Raw genomic sequence first — 23,540 nt, 5'->3', positions numbered from 1 at the left:
ATGTCAGATCGTGACAGCTTTTCGAAATTAGCAAGTTTGAAAGTTGAATTCTTCACAACTTTTACTTTAACTGACAACATTTTCCTTTCCTTCATTTGATATACATCCTTTCGTTTTGCGCATACATATAGAAAAACAAAACCACCTCTCCAGAGGAATATCTTTCTACGGAGTGTTGATCTACGCTATTGTCATCAAAAAACTGTTTAAATTTTCTATGGTTTCGTTAACCATGGCCTTTTTCATAATGATATTCTGAATTTTTGAATGGCAAAAAACAATACTCCTTTCCTGTAATCATTTTATATTTCTTTATAGTTACTACTATTACTACGGTCAGTGGCGGATCCAGAAAAAAATTACAGGAGGGGCGCCATTTGTGACAGGGGGGACACCATTTTGTGCCTTGTTTGTGCACAAAATAATCCACAGAACAGAACAAATATGGCACAAACATAATGTGACTGGCGGACACAAGCACACAGCAAATCTGAATTACTTTGAAGTCAACATACCACAACCAAATTGCGTGTCGCCTCGAATTAGAATGGCGATCACATCAGCATATCAGTATTGCCAACTGTACTCACTTGGAAGCTGAGCCACAATGCAAAAATAGTTAAATCCTACGTTCACAATGAAAAAAAAAAAATTTCTTTTTGTAGCTAAAGGAAATTTGGTGGATATTCTCCGAAAAACGATAGAGGGAGCACGTAAAAAGATATAGTTTTGTTCAGTTGTAAAAGCTCTCTTACTTTCTTGTTAATTAATAAGCATCTTAGTCTGACGAATTGTAAGCAAGTTTCAGAAAGGAAAAAGCCTTTCTTTTTTTCTCTTTACACTAACATACTAACTTTTATACCACTTGGTCACTCTAGAGGCACTGCTCCTGACTCCCCATGGCAGGGACGGCAACCTTGGAAAATAAACCCACTCTCCCATGGCTGAAAGGAGCAAAGAGGGAAAACACTGTTTCCATCTTCAGAGCCATTAAGCTCAGTACGAGCTCAATGGCTCTAATGCCATTTAAGTGGTAGGGTCATTTTTCACCTAATGACTCTTCGACCTAAACGACAGAGAAAATGACTTCTCAATTCAAGAGATTGAAAAGTACCCGCATACTTTTCAATCTCTTGAATTGAGTACGGCATAGAGGAGATACCAGCTCATTCTGCACTCTGTATCCGACCAGCCACTGAATAAGTTATCACCATTCCTTGTGCAGAAATGTATTTGGTCTGCTGCAGATTCACCGAAAACGGTAAGGCGACTCCAGTCTGGAGATATTCTGGTAGAGACCATGAAATCCAATCATTCTGAAAAATTATAAAAGCTGAATACTTTTGGGGGGCCAACCAATAAAAGATACTCCCTATGCTACTCTAAACTACTCAACGGGAGTAATCGCAGAATAAAACTTATTAAGTGTGTCATAGTCCAAGAGCTTCGTGAATGAAGAGTCATCCAAGCAAGGAGAATTCTGACCGGGAAAGATGGTATTCTTGTTCCCACAAGGAGTATAATCTTCACTTTTAACTCTCCCATCCTACCAACATAAATTAAAGCAGGCTATCTCTATTGCCGTGTCTGTCCTTACATCCCGAACCCAATCAGCTGCTCCAATTGCCAAAAATACGGACACTCCCATACTTCATGTTGAAGTGAAGCCTTAGGTCCTAATTGTGGATCAAATGAGCACAATCAATCTGAATGCATTGCTACCACTTCTCATTGCCAAAACTGTATGGGTAATCATCCAGTTTTCTCCAAAATATGCTAATTATGGAAGCAAGAGAAAAAAAAATCCAGAAATATAAAGTGGAGAAGAAAGTTTCGTATTCAGAGTTGAGAAGGCAAATACTCAAAACAGAGCCAAAGCGCACATATGCCACAGCTTTTCAACAATGTCAGTCAGTAGGTATTCAAACATATGTCACAGTTCCTCCAAATCTATCTGTCGCTAATTGGGCACGTTCTATGCTCTCTGCTTCCAAACTATACCCTTTGCAACAAAAAAACTGAACAATTCAGTAATGCATTCAGTCAAAGTATTCAATTACTTTGGAGTTGAATTCCACGTCTGGTGGTGGGATTCAGTTGATGGTGAGAATTCAGTGCAGTGTGCAGCGTCACTTCTTAGAGTCGTCAGCCTTTGGGTCGTCCCAATCAATTGGTACAACCGGGTACAATTTTCCTTGTTTAGGTTTAGTGGAAGGTTCCAATTCGCTCCGTCACAGAGGCAACTTCCAGCATGAAGTCCGGGGAAATATTATTCGGGAGAACACCTGCTGAAGGAATTCTGTGAACGCTAAGTGGTCTTCAGGGCATTCAGGACGTTGGTGCTCACGCTCCTTAGAGAGGTAGTGGATCCTGGTAATGAGGATGCAGATGAGGTTTTCATACCATTCGCATGTATACATCAGATTCTCCCAGCTCTCCCAGGAGCCACAGCGGCATAGCGAATCCTCAACAATGCCGAGCATATGAAGCTATTCCTTAAAGGACCCATGCCTAGTAAGCATGTACATCGTGTGTAGGCCAGAAGAGAGCCAGCCACGAGATTTAGGGTAGACTCTTGCAATATCCGGGATAAATTTTCTAGTTATTTCACTCCACGTAAGTTGTAGTGAAATCGCCCCACTTACGTTGCTAGATGTGCTGTAGATATGTTGTTAGTCGATTATTTTCCAGTTTAATGGATTTTGCAGGATCACCCTTTTTTTATTTTATTTTCATCAACAAGCGGCCCCAGCCAGAAACTGGCAGATCCGCTATATACATACATGCATATTATATACAATGATATACATAGTCAGAGTCATGTTAATTACAATGTCATAAGTAAAATGAACAAATAACATGTCTACACAGCAAATCTCATCACGCAACTAATCAGAAGTATAAATGTCGCACAAGGAACCACAAGACAGAAGTCTTTGTCTGTCCTAGGAAGGACGAAAACCACACCCACTGGAGGTAGTGGTATACCAGTGGGTGCTAGTTAATCCCGTACCCACAGCTGCCGAAACTGGGGTACCAGGTAAGGAAAAAGAAAGGAGATGGCAGATGATATCAGTCTTTAGCGATATCGATAGACATTGCAGGTGTTGGGTTGGTTCCTTGTTGTTAACAGTAGAGGAGAATTGTTGTAGAGCTGAGAAGGATAGAGAATTTTCAGTCAGTGCCACTTCATTTCCTTCAGAAAAGTTGCTGACAGCAGGTTTTAATGCAGACCTGTCGTCGTGGTACAGGTTGCGACGATAAAGAATGTGCGTCCAGGTTTCCTCAGCACCACACAAGCAGAGGTTGGTGTCAGACAAGCCAAATTGAAATAGTTTGGAGTTGAAGCCGTGCCCAGTAAGTATATATGATGATGTTAAGCTGGGAGAAAACCATTGGCGAACGTTCTTTGTGAGAGGGAAAGTAACTGCAAGAACTAAAGAGCGGGTGACTTGACCAAAAGAACTGGAATCCCATTGTGATTGCGACACATTGATAAGTCATTCCAAATTCTCCGTTTCTCGTCTTTGATGTTAGCAGTTAGGTTGCATGAGATGCCGAGAATCTCGCCAGGAACTCCGTGCTTTAGACGATAGTATAGTCCTTTGAAGATGACATGCAGGTCTAGTAGTAAGACTCTAGCAAGGAACTGCAGAGCAGCAGAGGAAACTGCCCTGCAGGCCCGGAGCATGGCAAGCAGCATAATCCGTTGAATGGAGATGAGCTTGGAACGTAGTTTAACATTAACGGCTCTATGGAATCAGACTCCCTAAGAATATGTTGTTATTGGTACGAATGACGCTGTATAATATAGTAAGAGAGTCTTCCTATTTAGTTCCCAGTCCGATTTGGAAATGCGGATACTATAATTGCTGCAGTGAACTTCTTAATCTTCGAGGTGAGGTGATTAATATGAGAGCAGAAGGTTAACCTGTCATCTAAAATTACGCTAAGATGTTTTAATTCAGGTACAAAAGGGATTTGCTTACCGTCTATCTTTATATTAGGAGTTCTTCTGTAATCTAATTTGCCCCCTAAAAACCATCAGTTTTGTTTTTATGGCAGATATTTGTAATTTATTTATACTAGACCACTTGATTAACTCAGAAAGTGTTATATTGGCTGATTGTTCTAGTTGAAGACGCGATCGACCTAGAATTACCCTACGCCAAATCATCGGCGTAGGCGAAGGCAGAGATATTGTCAGCTTTTTGCATGAGCCAGCTATCCAAAATTATGTTCCAGAAGAGGGGTCCCAGAACTGATCCCTGGGAGCATCCTCTTGAGATGGTCGTTGAGAGAGCTGCTGTTTTGAGATTACTTGGATGAGTTTATTTTGGAAGTAGCTTCTAATAAATTGGAACAGTTGCTGAGAGCACTTTGCTTTGGTAAGACAATTGAGAGACGGTTTCCCACCAGAGGGAATCGAAAACTCCCTCGAAGTTAATGAATATGGCCAGCTCATATTTAGCCCCGGAAGCTGATATGTGGTTAACTAAAGAGGCCAAGGCGTCTTCACAAGATTTTCCCTTCTTGAAGCCAAATTGGGATGGAGACATTAACTTTTGACCTTAAATTAAATCTGCTACTCTGGATGCTAACGATCTTCCAAATAGTTTGTCAAGGTTCGTCAAAATCGAGATGGGTCTGTATTGCTTTGGGATCATATTTATTTTTGTCAGATTTGTGAATTATTTTGATCAAAGCTACCTTCCAAAGATTAGGAAAATAGTCCCATCAGTAAGAAATTTGTTGTACATAGAAGTATTTCTGGAAAGATTTCAGCAAATTTGAGAATTACAACATTTTCCTGCTGGACCTGGATATTTATGGATATTCATTTTTCTTAGGGCCAGCTTTAGCACGGGAAGAGTGAAGAAATCGTTTCATATGAGAAGTGGTAGGTTGAGTTGCTATTTCTAATAGATAATTGTTCTGGATTTTCTGTGGAACAAGCGATCCAGGATGGCATTAACTGAGTCATTCCAGTTAGTGGTTTCTGCATCATTGTTCACTACAGTATTGTAGACTTCATGAGAGGGAAACTTATTTTTGCTAATTTTATATAATAGATCTCAGGGATCAGAATTTCCTGTGGAGTGAAATCAGTATTGCCAAGAGGCAAGTTTTTGTTTTGAAATTGGATGTACATATTCTTTCAGCTGGCCTTTATAGATATTTTTTAACATGGTTAACTCTGGTTCAGGCCACAGGACCTTCTCCGTGGAAAGTTTCTGTGTGCTTTGGGTACTTTTTAGCGCAGAGTGGAAAGTTCATCTGTCCACCATGGAACTGCAGTATGCTTGCTAATTTTCTTCTTAGTGGAGCGTTCTGTAGCATGAAGTAAGGCAGGCTTTACATAGATTGCATATTCTGAGGCATTGAACGGGTACAAAGAGCGGCGAGTGTCAACGTTAAAATCCTGGCGAATTGAAATCATGAGTAAAGGCCATTTGATGGTTTTGATAGAAAATATTCTAAGCTCTTTTGGAGGAGGAGGAGAAGGTCTGCGCGGGTAGCACAGTGGTATCGTCACTGTCCTCCCCACACCGGGTGGAAAAGGCCTGGGTTGGAATCCCGTCGACGCGAGGAACTTTAATGGGCTTCTTTCACTCCGTGGCAGAGTTAGTCGGTCTCAGGCGTAGATAGCAAGGTTTTTCCTCCGGAAACAGGGGTTTTTCGTCCAGCAAACAAACAAATCGACCATAGAACACACGCAATTAACAGACATACGACACAGTACGGCAGATGATTTCAATTATTCGGGTGGCCTAAATATAATAGTTTGGTTTTTTGGAGGAGGAGAAGGAGGCGGACCTGTAGTATTTGGAAGGAGAGATACATTAAAGGTGATTGCTCGGTGGTCATTATTTGTGTAGTCAGTATGAATAGTCCAATCAGAAATCCTCGAGGAAATGGCAGGCGTTGAAATGGTTAAATCAATGTTTGATTCCCCATGGACGTTTGGAAGGTATATGGTTTGTTCGGTAAGTTATGCAGATATAAGTTGTAGGTGAATGAAAATTCCCCGAAAATCCTACCTCTGTTGCCCAAGATTGCTGAACTATAAGAAATATTTTGAGTTAGAATCAGTTATAATTATTAAATATGTTGGATTTAAAGTAGCAAACACCTGTTCGAGATATCTTTCTGATGAATTAATATTTACTGATAGTGGAAAATATATAGTGACAGTAAGTAGAACGAGAAAGTTGATGTAGAGACTAAACTACAGATAGAATTTTGATTACACAAGCCCGAGATAACAGTGATACCCAGCTTGTTGTTGAATATGATGATGACATATTTAGGATCTATTTCAGAGGACTGGATGATTCTTGAGGTCATGGGATAACCCATAACTTTGGAAGATTGTCCATAAAAGTGCTTAGAGACATAAGGTTCCTGAATACATATAATATCAAATAAGTTTTCCGTTGCAATGAGTCTGATCTCATCAGCAACACTTTTAGAGCGTTGTGCGTTGATCTGCATGATTGTAAGTTTGAAGGGTCAGTCTGGCTGTAGCTACGCAGAGAGAGGCACCCTGACTACCTCTGGTCTCGAGATCGCTTGTACCTCTGGTCGCTCATTATGGTCACCAAACGATGGATCGTCAAGAGACTTACAGGCCAAAAAGCTGTGTTTAGAAACCTTTCTATATTGAGACATTTTATCTTAATCCGGAAATCGGCAGAGGATGGATGCCTAGTGTGGACCTTGATTGGGGTACGAGGTATGTCGAACTGCTTCAGAAGGGTTTCGGTTTGTTCACATTACTACGATAGGTGCTGATCTCATCCCCCATGCTCTTGGTTCAACTCTCTTCTTGGAGCTACTTTCAAACTGCATGTGGTAACCATCAGCTGTATTTGTTGCATTACTGTTCGTTGTTGTTGGAAAGTAATGCTGTTGTATATTCACTGCAGTTATGTTTTGCTGCAGATAGGTTGATTTGCGTTGTTTGGATTTTTTTATAGTTCAGTTCTGAACGTCTGACAGCCACTTTAGTTGGTCTTCTGGTGTTCTGATTTCCTGTGAAGCTGGTAACTGGTGTGTAGCTGGTTCGATCGATGTAGCTGATTGGGTTTGTCACCACTTGATAAGGAATCAGGAGATTTTCTGGATGTGATTTTTTTTCTAAATTCAAGTAGTCAGAATTCCTTAGCATTTCTTGTAGAGGACTAGAGACCTCAAGAGCAGCTTTATTATTATTAATCGGCGCCTTAGGTTGTTGTGGTAGCGTCTCACTAGGCGCGGAAGAAACAAGATCTAACGTTTGAGTAGCCTTCTTTTTCTTTAGTTGAGCTATTCCTGTGTGTTATTAGGAATATCTCAAGAGTATTGGCTATTCTATTAATACTTTCAAAAACCATCTCAAAGCCATTTGTTTTCTGCCCTTCTCTGTGCAATATTATCTCCTCAGTTTTCTCGAGACGCTGTACCCAGTTTTCTAGTTTTTTTCTCCTTAGCCGAGATAATTTTTAAAAAATTATTTATCTCGTTAAGACAAGCGACATGGAATTTGAATTTTTTTCTTTTTATGTCTCTGTTTTTGGGGTTTTCGGTACCGGGTTCAAAGATCGCAACCGATTGTGGTTTACGATCTTCTACTGCTCCGGGCCTCCTCGGTTCAGGTATGCCGTCCGAATCAGGCGATCCAATAATTGTATTGATATGGCTATTTCGCATATTTTTTTACTTTTCTAAGTGTTTTTTTCATTGTAGTTTTCCTGTACAGAAATCCGAAAGCGCGAGTGGTGGAGGTCGTAGGCGGGGAGTTATTCCTAGAAACGCGGAGCTACATTTATTTGGCTGAACAGTGAGGCACGTGTTGGCCCATCACTTTAAAGATTTAATTGTACATATTCCTTCTGCGCGGGTAGCACAGTGGTATCGTCACCGTCCTCCCCACACCGGGTGGAAAAGGCCTGGGTTCGAATACCGTCAATGACGCGAGGAACTTTAATGGGCTTTTTTCACTCCGTGGCTGAGTTAGTTGGTCTCAGGCGTAGATAGCAAGGTTTTTCTCCCCAGTTACTGGGGTTTTTTCGGTCAGCAAAACAGGAAAATCAACCATAGAACATACGCAATTTACAGACACAAATACGGGTTAATGTATTTAATTACGGGTAACCCTAAAATAATAATGTACACATTCCGTTCGTGCGCAGCTAGAGGATTTAGATTTCTTCACACTGTCAGGCCAAATGGTAATTTCCAAACAACTACTTACAAGCCCTAAGGATACTTGTATGGTATATCTATACTTGAACGGAGTAGGAATTTGAATTAGGGGGAAATTTCTAAGGGAATCGACTGGATTATCCAGACAGCAGAATCAAGACTAACACTTTGACCTTGGGAAGCCTGAATTGTGAAGAGCAGCAGTAATATTATCGGCCGTCTAATATTAAATTTAAAAACTGAAAACTTGCACTGTACCTGTTACTTGTGTAATGAAATGGAAAGCATTAACGTACAGCTTACGCTTCCTGGATTCTGTAGATGCCAAACATGGGTCAGTTTGGTGAAGCTAATAGAAAACATAGTAACTAAACTGGGAGTACAGAAACATGCGACCTGACGCTTCGCCTTACGAGTACCAGTGTCGCAGGATCTGTTGTGAAGGCCAGGGATGTTGCTGGGTTACCTTTTGAGAGTTGATATAATAAGATCTATTCTTACTACAGTATTTCCATGTCCAATGGAAGCACACCGGCCAGAGCCTGAAGAGCATGAGTGCTGACCGTGCAAAGAGCCCCGGTGATAGTGAGCAAGATAGCACCCTGTATTTATTCCAGTTTTCGTCTATTTATAACAGTTTGTGCTAAGGAGTACCAAACCCCAGAGGCATAACTAATGTTTTTTTTGTTTTTTTTTATGTAAACCCCAAACACGAGGGGTATTAGAACCTATAGTACTTAGTACCGTGCTTGGGCTGGAGGTTGAGAAGACGAAAGAAGATATTTGTTGACATTAGACTTAAATTTCTGTACACTATGTATATAAAGTGCTTAGCATCATAATACACAGCCATTTCTGAATAAACAGAAAATTTTTAAGGTGGCATCGTTTTAGGTTATATCTCATATTGTGAATGCCTTCACAACGAGTTGCCATGATATTGCACTACTTCGAATAAGTAACGCTTCACCTAAGGAGAAGACTAGTGTTACTTATTCTCAGATAGGTACCACCACCCAGACAGCACTGTTTCAGGGCTATTTATGTATGTATGTGAATATCTACTCGAATATCCACTTGTCCCTATTAGACTTAGAAAAGCAAAAAAGGTAGAGGGAAAGTTATAGTAGGAGTGGAAGAGGAAAAGAAACAGTGTAGAAGAATGAAAGGGACAGTAACTCCTTCAACTCACACCACTCAAAAACTCATAAACTCCTCGAATAGGCAACGCTTCCCCAGTGGAGAAGGCTGTTGTTACCTATTCTTGGAAACTCCGGACATCATCAAGCTCCCCCTAACAGCACTGTTTCAGGGCTATTTGATGTATGTATGTGAATATCTACTCGAATATCCACTTGTCCCTATTAGACTTAGAAAAGCAAAAAAGGTAGAGGGAAAGTTATAGTAGGAGTGGAAGAGGAAAAGAAACAGTGTAGAAGAATGAAAGGGACAGTAACTCCTTCAACTCACACCACTCAAAAACTCATAAACTCCTCGAATAGGCAACGCTTCCCCAGTGGAGAAGGCTGTTGTTACCTATTCTCGGAAACTCCGGACATCATCGAGCTCCCCCTAGCAGCACTGTTTCAGGGCTATTTGGCCCTTCGTCAGTGAGTGGGTAGGTACCCAAGTGATGCAATGATGGCAAAAACAGTTATGAAGTATAACTCCACAATATGAGAGATGCCTGATGGTGTATGATGTATTTAGACTAAGGCGCATTTAGGGCTAGAGCCTCAAGCTGCGAACAAATTTGCGAACGAAGGGCCAAATAGCCCTGAAACAGTGCTGTCTGGGTGGTGGTACCTATCTGAGAATAAGTAACACTAGTCTTCTCCTTAGGTGAAGCGTTACTTATTCGAAGTAGTGCAATATCATGGCAACTCGTTGTGAAGGCATTCACAATATGAGATATAACCTAAAACGATGCCACCTTAAAAATTTTCTGTTTATTCAGAAATGGCTGTGTATTATGATGCTAAGCACTTTATATACATAGTCTAAATTTGTTCGCAGCTTGAGGCTCTAGCCCTAAATGCGCCTTAGTCTAAATACATCAGGCATCTCTCATATTGTGGAGTTATACTTCATAACTGTTTTTGCCATCATTGCATCACTTGGGTACCTACCCACTCACTGACGAAGGGCCAAATAGCCCTGAAACAGTGCTGTCTGGGTGGTGGTACCTATCTGAGAATAAGTTACACTAGTCTTCTCCTTAGGTGAAGCGTTACTTATTCGAAGTAGTGCAATATCATGGCAACTCGTTGTGAAGGCATTCACAATATGAGATATAACCTAAAACGATGCCACCTTAAAAATTTTCTGTTTATTCAGAAATGGCTGTGTATTATGATGCTAAGCACTTTATATACATAGTCTAAATTTGTTCGCAGCTTGAGGCTCTAGCCCTAAATGCGCCTTAGTCTAAATACATCAGGCATCTCTCATATTGTGGAGTTATACTTCATAACTGTTTTTGCCATCATTGCATCACTTGGGTACCTACCCACTCACTGACGAAGGGCCAAATAGCCCTGAAACAGTGCTGTCTGGGTGGTGGTACCTATCTGAGAATAAGTAACACTAGTCTTCTCCTTAGGTGAAGCGTTACTTATTCGAAGTAGTGCAATATCATGGCAACTCGTTGTGAAGGCATTCACAATATGAGATATAACCTAAAACGATGCCACCTTAAAAATTTTCTGTTTATTCAGAAATGGCTGTGTATTATGATGCTAAGCACTTTATATACATAGTCTAAATTTGTTCGCAGCTTGAGGCTCTAGCCCTAAATGCGCCTTAGTCTAAATTTCTGTACACTGTAATTATAGGGAAATACGTAAGAAGGAAGGTTGTTCAAGAAAACGACAGTTGAATGAATAAACGAGGAAGATAAAAAGATGGTTCTGTGAGTTTGAAGTTGGACAGTAAATGGATGTTGGCTGGTTTTCGGACTGTTTTGAAAGAGAGAGCGGAAATTACAGAAATGAATCCAGAAGAACAGTGCCCATGGAAGTATCTGTAGAAAGGGCATGCAGCAGAAACAGTACGTCTATGAGACAGCGAGTGGAGAGACTCTCTTAGAGAGAAGTCTTTAATTAACCTAACTGCCCACTTCTGAATGGAATCTAGAAGCCTGAGAGAGGTTGTAGGGGCACCACCCCAGATGTGGGAACAATATTCCATGGCAGAGCGGATTTGCAATTTGTACAGAGTGAACAGCTGTTTTAAAGAAAAGTAACGCCGAGAGCGAAAGAGAAAACCAAGACTTTTAGATGCAGAGTAAGCAATATTTGCAATGTGGTTGTACCAAGAGAGATTAGAAGTCAGGGCAATCCTCAAAAGAGATATATAACTTTTCCTAGAAATTGCAGTGTCAGTAAGCATAGGAGCAGAAGAATTCTTTTTGTGAGATATAAGAGAAAACTGAGTTTTAGAAGGATTGAAATCAATTAAGTTGTCTTTGCCCCACTGCGGAATTACCTGGAAATCGGCATTTAAGAATTTGGTAGCGGATATTCGAGAAGTTGAAACTGATTGAGCAGGGCAAGGTTTCTCAAAATGGAAAGGGGAATGCAATGTACTATCATCGGCAAAACTAAGGATAGGATTTCCAGTCAATGGAAGTAGGTCATTAATATACAAGAGGAAAAGAGTAGCGGAAAGAACTGAACCTTGTGGGACATAAGCATTAGTGGAGAAGTTAGAAGACAGAGAGCCACCCACCATCACCCTCGGTGAGCGATCAGAGAGAAAACTGGATAACCAATTACAAAAAAAACAGTTGGCAAACTATAAGATGGAAGCTTGTTTAGAAGACCTTTATGCCAAACACGATCGAAAGCCTTTGAAGTGTCAAGAGCAACGGCTTGTGTTTCACCGAATTTTTCCATTGAATTTGTCCATAAATGGATAACATAAGCCAGAATATCACCAGTGGATCGACACCGGCGGAATCCATACTGGCGATCGTTGATCAGACAGAAGGTTTCTAGGTAGTTTAAGAGTTTGTGGTTAATTGATTTCTCCATTACTTTAGAAAGAGTAGAAGTAATTGCAATTGGACGATAATTGAATGGGAGAGATTTGTTACCCTGGATATGAGCAAATTTTCAAGCAGAAATAAAAACATCCTTGTAATAAGAAAGTGAAAAAAGGCGGCAAAGAACATGAGTAAGTTCAGAAGCACAGTTTTTGAAAACAAGTGGAGAAATACCATCAGGACCTGGAGCTTTCTTAGCATCAAGATTCGTCAAAATCCTTCTGACATCCTTTTGACAGAAGACCACAGGAGGCATTGAACGGAGCGTGTTGGGAATGACGGGAGGTGTTTTACCAAGACCATTAATACATGAGTTGAAAGAAAAATGGGATGCTCGTAGGTCAGCTTTATTCTTGGCTGAAGTGACAACAGAACCATCTGTTTTTGACAGAGGTGGGAGCAGATATGGGCAAAAGTTGCAGCCAATAGCTTTGGCAAGAGACCAGAATGCTCGGCTACCATTAGGGCAAGAAGTAAGTTTTTTACTCTTAGTCTGTTAAAAATCTAATTTGGACTGATTAATAATTGCATTACAATTGTTGCGAGTTTTGGTGTAGACAGAAAATGAAACTGAAGAATTGTAAAAAAGCCAATTACGATATGCAACGTTCTTCTCTTGAACAGCCTTAGCACATATATTGGAAAACTAAGGTTTAGATAAAGGACGAGATTTTAAAGTGGAGGTGGGATAAAGGATTCCATTCCTACAAGTATAATTTAACTGACACGATCTGAGCAAACGTTGAAATCAGAAATTGTGAAACAGTAATCCGACCAAAGAAAAGAAGAAAAGAAATCTCGCAGGTCATCCCATTTTGCATTCTTGTAATGCCAAACAACACGAGGTTGGAAATAGCCATGAGATAAAGGCTCTATTGGAGAAGAAACAATCACCAAGTTGTGATCTGAGGTGCCTAAAGGACCACTCACTTCAACCGTTTACTTAGAAGAGTTGTTTGTAAGAAAAAGATCAAGCGTGTTGGCTGTATGGTTAGGATTGTCCGGAATTCCTGTTGGTAAATGAACAATCTGTGCAAGGTCATTAGTAATTACAAAAGACTTATCATCTTGACCCAGCTGGGTCGGTGTGAATAGAAAAGGGAAGCCAGCTGGAGTTGTGAACATTAAAATCATCAAGGAAAATTACCTCAATGTTAAGAAAGTTGCACTGGAAAAAGTCAAGTTGCAAAGAGAGGAAGTCAAGGCGCTCCAAGTGATTAGTGAAGTTGGGAGAACGGTAGAGACAACAGATGAATTTGACAGATTGAGGCAGAGAGATTTTAAGCCAGAGAAGATCGAAAAGAGGAGATTTCAAATTACCAAGTCTCTGACAGGGAGTATCGGAACGGACATATGCTCAAGTACCACCTTTGAGGCGAAAGGAATCATACAGCGAATAATTTGGCAACTGAGATGAGCAGTAGTTGAATCAACCGATAGCTGAGTTTCTGTCATTTAAAGTACATGGGGCTTGGCAGATTGCAAGTGGAAATGGACATCGTTGTGACCACGTATATTTGTGAAATGAACTAGTAAGTGTTTGGGAGGTTTGGATCTTTTCTCAGATAAGATTGGTAAGAAGACTGCCTTGTGATTAGAGAGAGGTGCGTACGCATCCCCCAATGTTGTGGTTGCCAGGAAAACTGGCTGAGACTGCCTTCTTTTATCTCTTATGCCACTACATATCTCAATTTTCTATTGTATAATTGTTAACTTTTACTTTATTTGTATGTTTTGATTTTTTTTTCTTATTATTTACTTACCTTATATTGTTAACCCCTGGTCTCGTGGCTGTGAAGGGCTTGTACGACAATAGTGTTCATTTTTCTCGTTGTCCAATAAAGTGCATTTATTTATTATTTACTTACAAACTGGAGCTTAATCTCTGACTGTGTGCAGTCAATGATGCATATTATTGTGCTTAACGAAACAAATATTCTTGTAAATGCTTTATAAATATTCTTCATTTGTGTAATTTAATTATTTAATCTAAATATTTATAACCCTAAGATTTATAACGGCATAAGTCCGCAATAAAATTATTTATTTATTTCCTCTCTACCTTGTAAACTCTTCTACGTATCTTAAACGAAGCGCGTCAACAGAACTGAAAATCTGGACTGCTTTTCAGTGTAAAAAGACGTAAATTAAACTTTACGGCATGAATGCAAATAAATGTTTCTTTCAGTCTAGAGGCAGCGGTATCTCTACCGCTGCCTCTAGAATGAAAGGAAACCAGAGTTTGAAAGTCAATTTCTAGATATTAAGAGAAAGAAATAAAAGAACACAAGATGGATGTTTAGGTTCCATTAGCCATTTCCATACATTCCAGTTAAGGTTGCAAAAACGGAAATTGAACATCTTATGACTATATCGTTAGATATCAAGTATTAAGCAGGTATGGAAACTTTTGGCCACGTCCAGTATAATTTGTTCAGTAAAAATATACAGAATAGTTCATATAAAACTAAAGTGGAATGTTTTCTTTCTGGTTTTGAATATTTATCAGTAGTATTAAGCTTTACAATAAAAATGCAAAGGTTCATCCTTCAGAAAAGGATAAATATATTGCAGGAATATGCCCGTTTGCTTAAAAAAATCCATAATGGCTCATGAAGACATTTTTTATGCCTAGAATACAAAAACACGCATGCCTTTCCATTAATACTGTGCTTATGCTATATTTATTAATTATTGATAGTAATGGCCACATGGGCATCATCTATGCTACTTTAACTTTACATAGCACCGCATTGGTGTGATCTGCTAATTACTGTGCTTTGAAATCCCTAAGTTCACAAGACCCTCCTCACAGCTAGAGACCAAACTTCGAGAACAGAATCGAGAAATACAATACATGTACTGACCTTGCTTTGTGATCAGATAGAACGAACCTGTTATAGCAGGTTCGTTCGCGTTGCATAAGTGTTAAAATACTGTTAAATTGTGCTCATGATTTTCGTCGAAGTTTATAAAGTTATAGTTTTGCTCTTATCACAGATTATGTATTGATAGTGTTATCCCATCTTGCATTCCACTTCGGTAAGGGAAAAAAAAAAAAAAAAACTGCTCTGCATTGTTTGGTATTTGACTGGTATTTGTCATCTGTTTCGTTCAGTCATTCCTGCATACAATGTTCAACAGCGTTATCATATGCACAGGCATATGATAACGCTGTTGAACATTGTATGCAGGAATGACTGAACGAAACTGTTACCTAATGACAGCGGCGATTTTCAGGTTCGAAGTCAGTGGTCATCAGTCTCTCCTAGTATTTATGTCATATTGTGCTCATTTATGTATTAAACTTTATTGCTACTGGCACGTAATCAGCACGTAATCTTGTCTTGGATGAGATCTCTTGCTTATCATTACCTATAGAAGATGGAGCACAATTCTGAATAATTGCATTAGAATTGCTTAAATTATAAGTTGTTTCTAGCATAGAGTACTTGTTTGATTATTAATAGAATTATTTAGAATATTTGTCAATACCTGCTCTCTACCGTTATTTATTAGGTGACTGGGGTCTTATTATAGCGCAATTTTTATTTGTATTGGTATGGGTCCTGGATGTCATCACTTTTCTTTTTCTTGGTGATTCTCTCTCTCTCTCTCTCTCTCTCTCTCTCTCTCTCTCTCTCTCTCTCTCTCTCTCTCTCTCTGGGTAATTCAGAAAAATTATTTTTTTTTGCTGGTGCAGCATAAGCCTCAGGCTTCCTTGCACCATATGGCTAATAATAATAATAATAATAATAATAATAATAATAATAATAATAATATGCACTTAACATGTTTTGTTATATAACAATATTTTACATACAATAATATTGTGTATATTTTACATACACAATATGAGTCCACCATCAAAGAGCTACCATCCGACCCTTTAAATGTAAAATTAAAATTCTAAAAGAAAATTAAGGGATAGAAATTGGACACGTACAAACAGTATACAAGGTACGTTTTGTATATGATTCAGTATAAGACACCTTATACTGACATATAAGGTGTCTTATAAAAATAGCTATAGACAACGGGGGGGGAAATATATATATATATATACAGGATGATTCACTACCAGTGCGACAAACTTGCAGGAGGTGTAGGGCACAAAGACGAATCGGAATCACATAGCATTGCAGGGTCCGAAATGCCTTCGTCATGCGGTAGAGGACGTTGAACGGGAGGTCGCGTGAACAGCGATCCCGCTGGAAGTCAGCATTTGAGAACCGTTTCTGTTGAAGAAACCAAGTAGCAAAAGTCCTCCGGAGTGGATAATCCGCAGGCTCCAATGATTGGACGGGTTGCAGATGGTATGAACTCATTTGGTTTGTTGACAGTATCCTCCATACAGTGGATTGGGAAATACCCAATCGTTGGCCTATCGCTCGAGTACTCGTACTCTGATTGCCTTCTGCAAGACATAGGACATTCTCCTCATTGTCTGGCGTCCTCGTCGTTCGCTCTCGATTCATGGTACCTCTCGTGAAACAACCAGTCTCACGTAACCTTCTCATCATACGATTAAAATCGTATGATGAGGAGTACGCCTGTGCGGGAAGCGTTCCTGGTAACAAGCACAGAGCGGCGCGCCCGTTATAGTCTGCAGCTCCATACGCGAGGTGCATGTCGGCCAGTTCAACGTTTGAATACCCGTCCATCCTGCCTCGGGAACCGGTTTGCAAATGCTGACTTCCAGCGGGATCGCTGTTCACGCGACCTCCCGTTCAACGTCCTGTACCGCATGACGAAGGCATTTCGGACCCTGCAATGCTATGTGATTCCGATTCGTCTTTGTGCCCCTACACCTCCTGCAAGTTTGTCGCACTGGTAGTGAATCACCCTGTATATATATATACGTATAAATTTCATTCCGAAGATGGGATATAGTATCAGGTTATATTTTCGACCAATCAGAAATCGTTATGTCTTTGTAAATAAGTGGATGATACAGAGTTTGCTAGTTTGAGAAGAAACATCCAGAAAGGTATGTGACGTCAAAAAGCTCAACAGGATATGACTCACAGCTGAAAAGAACAGGTCTGGGCTTGTTTCCGTTAAATGTAGGAGCCCTAATAATGAAAGAGGTGACGTAGGCCAAGATTACTGCGCATGTCACTGCTGACGAATGCTATTAAGATTGTCATTATCAGTTTTATCTCTGTTTGTACGCTTCATAAAAATGACTAATGCTACTAACTATAACCTGATACTATACGTCCGTCTTTGAAAAGAAAAATGTTATTTTCTATAGGTACGCACTCAACGATTCCAGTATTGGGTACGCACTCAACGATTTCAGTTTTGTTTTTTGATTTCCAGCCAATAAGACTATCCAAAAAGCTCAAAAAGCTCAATATTAAAAGCTCAATAAGACTATCCAAAAACCAATGGCTAGAATTGAAGTCAAAAATTTGTGAAATTGTTGTACTTCTACGTGGAAGGGCAGAAGGGACTTTACATCTCCACCGGTTAACAGTTGAAACAGGTAATTCCAAGGCAACTATAACAGCGCTCACTGACAAGGGGACAGGAGTTCAATTAACTCTTGACATTTCCAAGCTGGAGATATTATGCATTAAAACTCCATATATCGATGATTTCTTACAATTATTGGAATCAGACAAACCATTATTCCGTCTAATGGAGCTAACAGTAACGGAAGAGCTTGATCAGGTACGTGAACGACTGAGATCTGAATTTTTTCCTGTTTCGTTCGAATTACCATTTTTAGCTGTTTATGAACACTAGTACCTAGTACGCACAGCAAGTCCTTTTATTACGGTGCAAATTTTTTCAGCTAAATGTAAGAGAGAAGATAGACAATCAAAATTCAATTGCTATGCCAATCTACCAGGCCGTTGTAGGCATTATGAGAGAACTAGAGTCCAGTTATACTCGCAAATATAGTGCTTTACCGTTCAATTAGAAGGGGAAAAAATAAAAACTGAAAATGTGCTCTGTGAAAAAAAAAATATATGTGAGTGACTATTATGGTCACTCACATGAAATTCATGTCCATATTTAATGGACATGAATTTCACATTCTCTTGCTAGTAACGAATGGGCCTGGAGTACTGGGGTCCATAGTTTATAATAACATACACGTAAGTTATAATCCAGTTTAATACAAATATATACTAACAAAAATCAGTAGCTTTCGGGACGCGTGTCTCTTCGTCAACTGTTGACGAAGAGACACGCGTCTCGAAAGCTACTGATTTTTGTTAGTATATATTTGTATTAAACTGGATTATAACTTACGTGTATGTTATTATTCTCTTGCTAGTTAAGAAAATAATTTATATGCTTACTGGTATCTTCTTTAGAATTTGTCTGTGGTTTACCCCTATAAAAATTATTCTTTTTTCAAATATTATCTGTGTCTGCGTTGATTCTTTAGTATTAGAGAGAAAAATAACCTTTTAAGCGTTAAACAACTGCTTAATTGGAAATCTTAAATAGGTTTTACACATCAACATATACAGAGGTTAGAGAAAAAAAACAGATTGCAGATAAACTTCATATCACTTCTAGAAACATATAGATTTAATTTTCAGCTTTTCAAGAACAGGTAATAACCTTGTAACAACTGTTTAATCTTAAATTTTACTCTGGAATCGATTTTACACATCAACATATACAGAGGTTTGAGAAAATAACAATCATTGCAAATAAACTAAATAAGGCTTCAAAAGGGAGTGCACACACACACACACAGGTTTTATTTTTAGCATTTCAAGAACAGGTGGAACTTGGGTCAAGAAAAATTTTAAGAATACAGAAAATTTAATATCTGTGAATAGAGATATAGGGGTAAAATAAACTGTTGACGATAGAAATATATATTCTGTATAGTTTTTCAAGGGAAAATAACAATTTTAATTCCAAAGAAGAGCAATATAAACAGAATAAAATCGAATTGTCTAGTTCTCGATATTCACAAGTTACAGCTTTTGAGAAAAACAACATAATCATTGCAGATTAAACTGACTCAACTTCAAGGAAACACAGGTTTCATTTTCAGCTTTTCAAGAACAGGTAAGAATCTTTTATCAACTTTTAAATTTTACTTAGGAATAGATTTTACAAACCACATCAAATATATACAGGGGGTACAAAAAAAAATTACAATCATTACAGATAAACTAGACTACAAACACACACACACACACACACACACACACACACACACACACACACACACACACACACACACACACACACACACACACACACACACACACACACAGAGGTTTAATTTTCGGCTTTTCAAGAACAGGTAACAACCTTTTAACAACTGCTAAGTTTTACTTTGGAATAGATTTTACACATCATCATTGCAGATAGGCTGGATAAACTCCAAGGAAACACATAAGTTTAAATTTTCAACTTTTCAAGAACAGATGGAACTTTGGTCAAGAAAACTTTAAGAATACAGAAAATTTTATCTTCAGGTCTCAGGCCACAGATGCAAACAACGAGGAATTTATTTTCAGGTCTCAGAACTTTAGGAAACAACAAGGAATTTATCTTTCTTTCAGGAAAAAAAAGAAGTTTTTCATCCCGCATGGATTTTCATTCCCACACAAGGTACCGCGTCTGCGCTAGACAAGACTTCAAGTGCATGGGCACATACACACATAGGCTTAATTTTCAGCTTTTCAAGAGCAGGTAACAACCTTTTAACGAATGCTTAATTTTACTTTGGAATAGATTTCACACATCAACATTGCAAATAAACTTCACAAGACTTCAAAGAAACACACAGGTTTAATTTTTCAGCTTTTCAAGAACAGATGGATCTTTGGAATTTTATATTCAGGTCTCAGCCACAGATGGAAACAACAAAGAATTTATTTTCAAATCTCAGCAACAGTTGGAAACAGCAAGAAGTTTATCTTTCAGGAAAAAAAAAAGTTTTTTCAGCCCGCAGACAAGGTACCGCGGCTGCGTCTGTAACGCAGACGCGGAGCGGGCAGGCGTCGGGGGAAAGGCGACGACCCTCCCCCACAGCATAAGCATCCCCAAAATACACTCCCTATTAACACCAACAATGCATTGCCACATAATTTACGCTAAAATTTCACAAAAATTCACTATGACGTCACAATCGATACATTCAAAACACATCTAACCCAAATCTAACAGAGGAACCTGCATAGTCATGAAGTAAAATTACTGCTCACTAAGAATAACAACCAGAGCCGGCCCGAACAAAAGAGGGGCCCGGTGCAAAGTTGACTTGCGGGGCCTTGATACAAATTTCGTACAACAAAATAATTTATTGCATTTTGATATTTATTACATTGCACAAATTGGTTTAGTAAGGATTACATGAAAATGATAAATATTAAATTATTTTAATAAAATTAACATTTCAATCACAAAAAACATCTTTAATAAATCAAATAAGAAAAATAATTGTTTCATATACTTATAAAATACAATTTGGTATGCGACTTAATCGAATAAGGTCACAATATGTGATTTTTGTTTCATTTTCTTACATGTTTTATAGCAAATTCGTTGATAATATCATCATAATTTAGTTTTTTGGCTATTTCGGATTACATAGATAAAATGGCTAAGGAAGTAAATCGTTCTTGACTAATGCTAGATCTCAAGTAATTTTTTATTATTTTCAATCTTGAAAAAGATCTTTCTGCAGATGCGACGGTAATTGGTAAGGTTAATATATTTTTCAGAACAGTAACAAAATTTGGATACAATTCAAATAAATTATTTTTCAGTAAATATTGTAATATTTGTAGTATTGTGATCCTGGAAGGCAAAACTCGACGACAAATTTTGATTTCATTAAATAAATCAATGCAATCAATATCGTCTTGTAAGGTCGCATTTAAGTCTTTGCAACATTTAAGAAGATAGTTTTCAGTCAGTTTTTGAATATTATCCGAATTATATAAAAAACCATATGATGTCTCATGTTCGTGATAAATTTCGAATCTTTTCTTAAAAGAAATAATCGCACTATCGATTATGACTAGAAAATATTGAATTATGAAATATTCTTCGCCCGATGAAATAGGCTGATCAGTTCCTTCATAACAAAATTGCTTTGTTTTCGTCCAGTTCTTTGATTCTTAAATTCAGATGTCACTTGTAATTCTTCAGCTATTTCCTTTGCAGTTATTAAAGAAGATTTGAATCCCGATTCATGATACTGTTCAAAAAATTTAAAAGGCCTTTTAAATGTGAATTTTCAGTACCGATATCTATATTTGAATTTTGAAATATCTTGTTCACAATATTTACTTCATTCAGTATGTCATACCAAATGACCAAACTTAATAAAAATTCAAATGAAGTAAGTTTATTTTCGATTGATTGGATTTCGTTTTCATGTCACTGGTATGTTCATAAAGGTATTTCAAAGCTAGAGAAAATTGTGGTACTTGGTATCTCACACATTTCACACTTTCGAGGTGACATTCCCACCTCGTTTCTGACAGTGGTTTTGGAGTAAGATGTTTGACACGCTCTTTTAATATATCGCAGCGTATTACAGAACTTGCAAAAATATTATATATGCTTTGTAAAGTCCCAAAAAATGAATTTGCAAGAGAAGATGATTTTGAAATGTCTCCAAGAACTAAATTCAAATTATGACCTCCGCAGGGCATATGCTGTGCTTTGGAATTCTTTTGCAGGATAAGTGCTTGCACACCTTTATATAAACCTCTCATATGAGCTCCGTTATCGTATCCCTGTCCTCGACAGTTTCCTAAATCTAATTCCTCCTTTTCTAATATGCTTTCAATTTTAGCTGATAACCCTTTTCCTGTTTCAAAACAAATAAATCGTTCTTGTATACTCACATCACTTTCAGAATTATCTACATTAACATATCTTAAAATAACAGATAATTGTTCTTGATGGCTTACGTCTTGGAGTGCAATCTAATAAAATTGTGAAATACTTAGCTTTCTTAACTGTATTTATTATTTCCTTTCTAACTTTTTTAGCCAAAGCAGAAATCAGTTCATATTGTATTCTATGAGATAAATAGGAACGCGATGCTGATTCTACCCACCAAATGTTGTTTCATGATTGGGTCAAATCTTGCAAGTAATTCTACAAGACCTAAGAAATTACTGTTGTGCGGTTTATATAAAGCATCGCTACTGCCCCTGAACGCCAAATTATGCTCTGATAAAATTGCAGCCACTATTCGTTCACAAACACATTTTAAACGCTGTGCTTCGTTTTTAATTATTTTTTCATGTTCTTTGTCAATAGTGTTTCCAAGTTTCAAATTGTTTTCAAGTTGTAACAATTTGTACATAGCTTGTAAATGATATTTTGATCTTTCATGACTTTGTAATTGCGATTACAATTCCATGGCTTTGAGTAGAGTAACCACCTTCGTTCTTGACGTTCCCCATTCGTTAATTTTCTTAAATAATAATTTTCAGAAAAACGTCTGCTATTTTTATCTTTCGGAAAATCGTAGATTTTTACTTGTGTCACGCCATTTTGTACGATAGCCATTCTAAATTTATCAGTTATAATTTCGGGCCAAGTACCAGGATCATTGAGATCGATATTTTCGTCTTCGTCGCTTTGTTGATTCTCTTGAAGCAGAGGTCCTCGGAATAATTCATCTTGTTCGACGCTGACAAAAAATCCTCCGTCTGTACTTTTCCCTCTGCTTCGTGATTACCTTCCCGTTCTACAGTTTTCTTATCATCGCCTTCCTCTTCATTAGGACGAGAGGTGACTTTATGATGATCAGGATCGTTTTCGTGGATGTCACACGGCGTAATTTCATTTCCGCGAGTTTGATCTTCCAGTAACTGTGAATTATGCGTTTCTTCAGTTTGTTGCACATTTTCGGTTTTTAAAAATTTTGCGAGGGAGTTCCTCTGTTTTTTCCGTAATTTCTTCTCTCTTTCTTTTTTTCTTCAATTTATCAGAGCCACACATATACTTTCTTCCTGCATCTCTGTCTCTACTAGTCATGTTGCGAAATAGATATTAATATGTTATTTATTTTCAAACCTCGCGAATCGCGATAAAAACGTACGATCAGCTGTCATATATATTCGTATTTGTGGGGAATATTTATTCAATAATTTCAAATGAAACTACAATAAATTATTATTTTTATTTGTAAGGAGAGATATTTTAAATTTATTTGAAAGAAAATATATTTTTCCGTGTTCTTTGGGGAATTCTTGGCGGGCTTTCAAATAATGTTAATAACATGATTATTGACATTTTATTTCTTATGTATATTAAAAATATGGCCATTTTATGGCGATGTCGCTAGATTTTGCGA

The 23,540-nt window shown here is 38.2% G+C and overlaps 1 protein-coding gene across 1 annotated transcript in view; it reads right to left on the bottom strand.

The window, feature by feature from the left end:
* The window catches only part of LOC150091119 (uncharacterized), a 994,562-nt gene that overhangs the window by 101,555 nt on the left and 869,467 nt on the right, over window positions 1-23,540 (bottom strand). The window lies entirely within an intron of this gene.

This window comes from Mastigoproctus giganteus, chromosome 1 (genome assembly GCF_048544385.1).
Source record: "Mastigoproctus giganteus isolate SK-2022 chromosome 1, ASM4854438v1, whole genome shotgun sequence".
Classification (NCBI taxonomy): domain Eukaryota; kingdom Metazoa; phylum Arthropoda; class Arachnida; order Uropygi; family Thelyphonidae; genus Mastigoproctus; species Mastigoproctus giganteus.
Note: the sequence above shows the minus strand (reverse complement) of the source record. Positions and strands in the feature narration are given on the sequence as shown.